Consider the following 5,991-nt stretch of genomic DNA (forward strand, 5'->3'; position numbering starts at 1 on the left):
ATCTCTTCCCCCCTCCCCCCCGCCATTTCTCTAGTCCCTACCGCTCTTCTCCCTCTCCCAAGCTTCCCCAGGCTGATCGCAAAGGATTCCTCCCCTTTCTCACCCCTCATTCCCCCTTAAAAAGATGCCAGGAAGCAGCCAAAGAATCAGACCACCTTAATAGAGTAATCGCTGGGCTGGCAGCCTAGTCCCACCTCTACTTCTCCTGCTTGCTCCTCCTCCTCCTCTCCCTGCGCTGGGAGACAGCGAGAGAGAGCCAGAGCGAGTCTGGCAGGGGTTGGCACTAACTGTTGCCATGACAAGCATTTTCTGAAGAAAGATCTGCCGTTAAGACCGTCCAGAGCTGGGGGGGCCCCACTAACTTCCCAGGACTATCCCTCTGGAAAGAGTAAGGGTCAACGAAACCCACCCCAGCCTCTCCTCCACCGGTTTTCTTCCAGGACTCCCAAGGACCTTCTCCCTTGGAGGGCTAGAGTAGGAGACCCAGCACACTCTCAGACCCAAACCGGGAAGGCGAGCAAGCAAACAGGCATCTTTAGCAATTATTACTATATTAGGAGGGCCGGTGGGTGGTCCTCCCCACCCCACCCCTTCACTCTATGGAGGCCTGCAGGGAGATTCCGGCTTGGAGAAGTCTGGATTATTGCTAGGAGGAGAGGTAGGCTTGTGGAGAATGAATTGACTTGGGCTTTTCAAACTTTGCTAGCTTCTTTCTTCTTCCCATCCCTCCTGACACTCCCCGGACTCTCCCTTTTTATCATGCTTTTGGGTGGGTCAGGGTTTGCGAGATTGGTTTTTTTTTTTGGGGGGGGGGTGGCCGTTTGATTTGGGGTGCAAAGATTTCTCCAGGCTTCTTTTCCCAGACTCAGTTCAGAGGCACCAAATGATTGGTTTGTTTTTCTTCTTTCAGTTTTGGTCAGCGTTGGGAGAGGAGGATCGGGGTGAGATTGAGGGCTGGGGTAAATGTCTCTGTTCTTGCAGTCCGGAGTTGGTGGGGGCAAGGGAGTAAAGCTCTTTGGAAAATGCATATATTTCTCTCCCCCCCCCCCCCCCCTTGGCTCGGGAATGAGACGCAGAATGGAAAACTGTTGCAAAAATATTTTCCGCGTCTGTTCCTTTTCTTGAAAGCTCCAAAGAGAGAGATGGAAAAAAATAACCCGGTGAGAAATGTTCAGCTGGGAGGAGGAGCCGCAGTGGGGACTGGAAAGGGGGTGAGGAGGGGGGTGGGGGTGGGAAAGGCATCTCGGAGGAGTTAGGGGGTCGGAGGGGGGAGTTGCAAATTGAATTTCTTTGGCTTTGCCTAGAAACCTCAGCGGCTTTCTCTCTGCTTCTTGCAAAACAGTCTCAGAGCGCTTCAGACTTTCAAGTCTATAATTAGCTGTGGAAAAAGCAGGGAGTTCCCTTGTACCGTTGTGTGTGCGCGCGAGCGTGAGTGTGAGAGATTGTGTTGTTGAAAACCAACTGTAGGAGTGTATTCGAGGGGTGCAGCCCCACAGGTCTGCTCCCAAATGGAAATGTGGAATGTATGCATATTCAGTTGAAGTCAGAAAGTTTGCGATTTTTCAGGAATAGATACCAAGGTTGGTGGGGAGTGAAGCTAAGTGACGATTTGTCCATTTGGTTTTGGCTACCAGGATCTTTGGAGAGAGCCCCTGAAAGGAGAGGGACAACCTCGGGGCTGCTGTGTTTTTTTAAGTCAGGCTTACTCAGGAGCTCAAATTTAAGAGTTTTAAAGCCCCCCCCCCCCCCCATGAACGAATCTTTTTGAAAGGTTGCTTTCTAGTCCCTCTGTAGAATTCCCCCAGCTGTTCCAGAGGCTCTGATAGGAAGTGAATAGGGCGAACGATGGTGTTGACCACTGCCGCGAAGAGTAAAATGTGCACTGGACAAGGTTGAAGTGTCTCCCTCTGGCACATAAGGGCAGGACCCACAGTAACTTGCAGGCTTGGTGCTGGAGGAGGCGGGGGTGGGAGGGAGGGAAGAGGGGGCAGTTATCAGATGGTGGGATAGGCAGGCTTCCAGATAGACACAGGAAGGGAGTCCAAGGAGGGAATATAAAATCCCATTCAGTTACGCGTCATCTGGTGGGTTGAAGAGTCTGCAAGAAACTGATCTTCAACATGCCCTTCTCTTGCGCCGCTTCTCCGCCAATCCAGGACCCCTCCCTCTCCCCCTCCCACCACACATACCAGATTATCCTCTTTTTGTGTAGAAGGGGATAAGCTAGTAGGTTTTCTAAACTGTGCTGTCTGGTGTGGGGAGGGGCATTTGGACCTGGGGTGTTGGTTAGGAAGGGCATTAAGCATTGATGGCAGGAGGGAGTATTGGGAATAGTGTGAGAGACTGTGTTGGCCACCTTGCAGAGAAGAGATAATACGTTAGCGCTGATTGTGAGGTGTTGGGTGCCACAGCCCTGGGAAAGCTGAAGGAAGTGTGGCATGAAGGTTTGGAGGGTGGGGTTCAGCTCTGATTGATGAGTGGAGGGCACTAGGTATGGACTAAATAAAGGTGTCATTAGAACAGTCAGAGAGGGGTGTGTGTGCCCGCGAATTCAGGAGAGATGAGCTATTGAATAAGGTGCAGGTGAGTATGGGCAGAGGCGATCAGGTGCCTCTACGGATGAGGTTTCTGCCGCAAGCTTGGAGGAGGGAGACTGAAAAAGTTGCTCCTCCTACTTCTAGTGAAGCTTGGTTTATGTGAGAGGCAGTCTGGTCCTTTCTGGGTGTGAGGTAGCTGAGGACGTGGGGGGAGGGGGGAGGAACACATTAAAATGCCATTGAGGAGAGTCCTTAGGGTGAATAAAGGGAGCTGGAATGTGTATAGGAAAGGACATAAGGGTCTGATTCACCGAAGGGCAGAGGATGGAAAAGAACCTTCATGTTATGTTATATATAGTGGGAAAAGTGTACTTCATTGGGAGATGGAAGTTCTGGGTTTGAATCCTATCTTTGCTACTCTGTGACCTTGGGCAAACTGATGATTCCTTTCTCTAGCCTCAATTTCTTCATCTGTAAAATTAGGAGGTTGGACTAGATGATGCTAAATAAAGGTCCCTTCTGCCTCAGTGATGCTTTATTTGGAGAAGGGGAGGGTAATTTGGTTGTTAGATAACTCCCCTGAATTTGACCTCTATAGGAAAGAGTAGAGGGGTTAAGGGAGAGTGGGATGGAAGGCTTAGCACAGTGCTTGGTACGTTTTGCTGTTGTTCAGTCGTTTCAGTCATGTCTGACTCTTTGTGACCCATTTGGGGTTTTATTGGCAGAGATACTGGACTGGTTTGCCATTTCCTTCTCCAGCTCATTTTGTAGATGAGGAAACTGAGGCAAACAGGGTTAAGGGACTTTTCCTGGGTCCCACACAGCTAGTAAGTGTTTGAGTCTGAATTTGAACTCAGGTCTTACTGACTCCAGGTCTGGTGTTCTATTCATCGTGCTGCCCCTTCTTGGCACATACTAAGTGTTTAATAAATGTGAGCTCTCTCTCTCTCTGTCTCTCTCTCTCTCTCTGTCTCTCTCTGTCTCTGTCTCTCTCTCTCTCTGTCTCTCTCTCTCTCTCTCTCTCTCTCTCTCTCTCTCTCTCTGTCTCTGTCTCTCTCTCTGTCTCTCTCTCTCTCTCTCTCTCTCTCTCTCTCTCTCTCTCTCTCTCTCTCTCTCTCTCTTTCCCTCTCTCCCTCTCTCCTTTTCTCCCTCTCTCCCTCCCTCCCTCTCTATCTAAAGAAAAAATCATCTTCCTTCTGAGAGTAACTGGGGAAACATTATGTTTTTTTGTTTGTTTGTTTTTCTCACCTGTATCATCCAGTGACCCCAGCTGAAGCGTTAGGGCCAAACCTACCCCTTCATCCCTCAGGAGCTCTGTCATCATCTGAAAAAACTTAGGGGTCAGCTAATCCTGGGAGGAAGGCCAGCCTTTCATATGAGTAATTTGAGAGGTGCCAAGCAGAACCTATCTAAAACAAAAAACAAAAAACCCCACCTTTTCCTCCTCCTGTCACAGATGTCTGAAATTTCACCTTTAGAGCCTTGGAGGAATTTCTGTCTTCAGTACCTTAGGGGGAGTTGTGACACCTCACTTGGAGCAAAACCCTCCCAGAATAGGAAAAAAACATATGAGGGAAAAGGTAGGGTTGTAGGAGGGTAGACCTACAAGTCCCTGAGTTTGGATCCAGTTGACTGGAATCCAATCCTTGTACTTGGCTTCAAGAGAAGAGAAAAAAGAAAATCCCTCTTAGAGAAGTTTAAGGGGCAGGGAATAAATTCTTGGATAAAAGAAACATCTTGAGGAATTTTCCAGTTCCCTGACAAGTGACTGCCTAGTTAGAGCTGAGCTGGTCTGAGCCAAGCTGATAGAAGGGTAGAGGGATAGTTCAAGTAAGAGGGATGGTAATGGTACAGGCAGAGCCTTCATAATTAGAGTGTCATGAAATGATCATAGATATATCTGTCATGTCCTGGGAAATAGGTTTGGGGCAGGATAAGGGTGACCAGGAATCTTCCCAATGCCCATTCACTTCAGCTCCATTCCCCTCATTCTGGGTCCTAAACTGGGAAAGTTGACTGGCCAAGCTGATTGACCTGTCCAGCCTAGTAACTTGCCTTACCCCATTGTCTCTTCTCCTACTGTGCCTTTAATCTATGTGCTGGCCAAGGAGGTGTGGAAGTTGAAGGATAGATGCTCTGGCTGCCTTCCCTTCCTCTATGCCATGAGCCCGGCCAGTTTCCTAAGTTCTTGGCAACTTAAACTGGCTGAGATTTATGTATTTCCTTTGCTCTTTCCCATCCCTAACTCAGGTCTCAAGGTTAAATTGCAGGGTGCAAGGTTTTGAGTCCCTAATGAAACGTACTATGGTACAAGACAGAGTTGTAAAGTAGAGTTTAGTCATTTTTTAGTCTCCTCCAACTCTTCATGACCCCTTTTGGGGTTTTCTTAGCAAAGATACTGGAATGTTTGCCATTTACTTCTCCAGATCACTTTACAGATGAGGAAACTGAGGCAAACAGGGTTAAGGGACTTGCCCAGGGTCACATAGCTAGTAACTGTCTGAGCCTAGATTTGAACTCAGAAAGGGGAGTCTTTCTGATTCCAATCCCAGAACTCTATCCACTGTGCCACCTGGTACTTAGATCAAATCCTGATTTTGCTTTTTACTGTGTGACCTTAAGCAAGTGACTTAGACTTTCTGGACCTCGGTGTCCTCATCTATAAAATGAGGGGAGTTGAATTGGATCACCTCTAAGACCCCTTCCAGCTAAACCATAGGATTATATTCTCTAGAGATAAATTTAGTGGTTAACACAAGAGACTGTTTATCCCAGGGCAGCCCCTTACTTTCTGGAGGAAGATTTTAATTCTAGAATGCTTCAGGGCATCATATTTCATCTTTTGCAAAATAAGGAGAGCCAATGTCTGCCCTTCCTAGCAACAATGGGAAGGGCTGACTGAGTCAGATAGCAGTGATCTTTGATCTTAGGAGAAAATCACAACAAAATCTGATGGGGACAAGGTATTAATAAGCTAGATTGTATTTGCCAAGGTGGAGGTTGAAAAAGTGAGGCACATACTAAATGTGGTGGTTGTGGGGAGTGAGGCAGTGAGGTGACCAGAATTAGAATTTTCTAGCTAGATCATCTAACCTAATCCCTCCCCTAGCATTACCGGCCTCCATTTTCCAGATGAGGACACTAAAATCCAGAGAAGGGAATCCATATGCAGAAAGTCAAACATGGAGTTAATAGCAGAACTGATATTAGAATTCAGGTCTCTTAACCCTCAGTCCATTAGTCTTTCCATTAAACCACATTATCTCTCTGAGATCCCTGAGAAAAGGAGGTTGAATTTCCTCCCTTCCCCCTCCCTGCTGTCTAGGGATGGGAGGGAGGGGAAGATGTCTTTGTCCAGTTGCTCAACTTGGCTCAGCTCAGGTCAACTCAGCTCTCACCAGGCAGCCACCTGCCAGGGAACTTCAAGGATTCCACAGGATATGTCTCTTATCCC

General features: G+C 47.9%; 1 protein-coding gene across 10 annotated transcripts in view; it reads left to right on the plus strand.

The window, feature by feature from the left end:
• Window positions 1–213: 213 nt before the first annotated feature.
• The window catches only part of ATP2B4 (ATPase plasma membrane Ca2+ transporting 4), a 99,840-nt gene continuing 94,062 nt past the window's right edge, over window positions 214–5,991 (plus strand). For 4 of the 10 annotated variants that reach the window (XM_069074628.1, XM_069074620.1, XM_069074619.1 and 1 more), the window contains exon 1: window positions 521–658. The gene's annotated coding sequence lies outside the window, so the exon portion shown is untranslated. Of the gene's footprint in view, window positions 389–519; window positions 659–5,991 lie in introns of those variants that run through there. The other 6 variants (XM_069074618.1, XM_069074627.1, XM_069074626.1 and 3 more) reach the window with 5 other exon arrangements.

Source organism: Petaurus breviceps, unplaced genomic scaffold, assembly GCF_028583685.1.
Source record: "Petaurus breviceps papuanus isolate PSGF00001 unplaced genomic scaffold, PetGlider_PUasm1.0 90895, whole genome shotgun sequence".
In the NCBI taxonomy this organism is placed as follows: domain Eukaryota; kingdom Metazoa; phylum Chordata; class Mammalia; order Diprotodontia; family Petauridae; genus Petaurus; species Petaurus breviceps.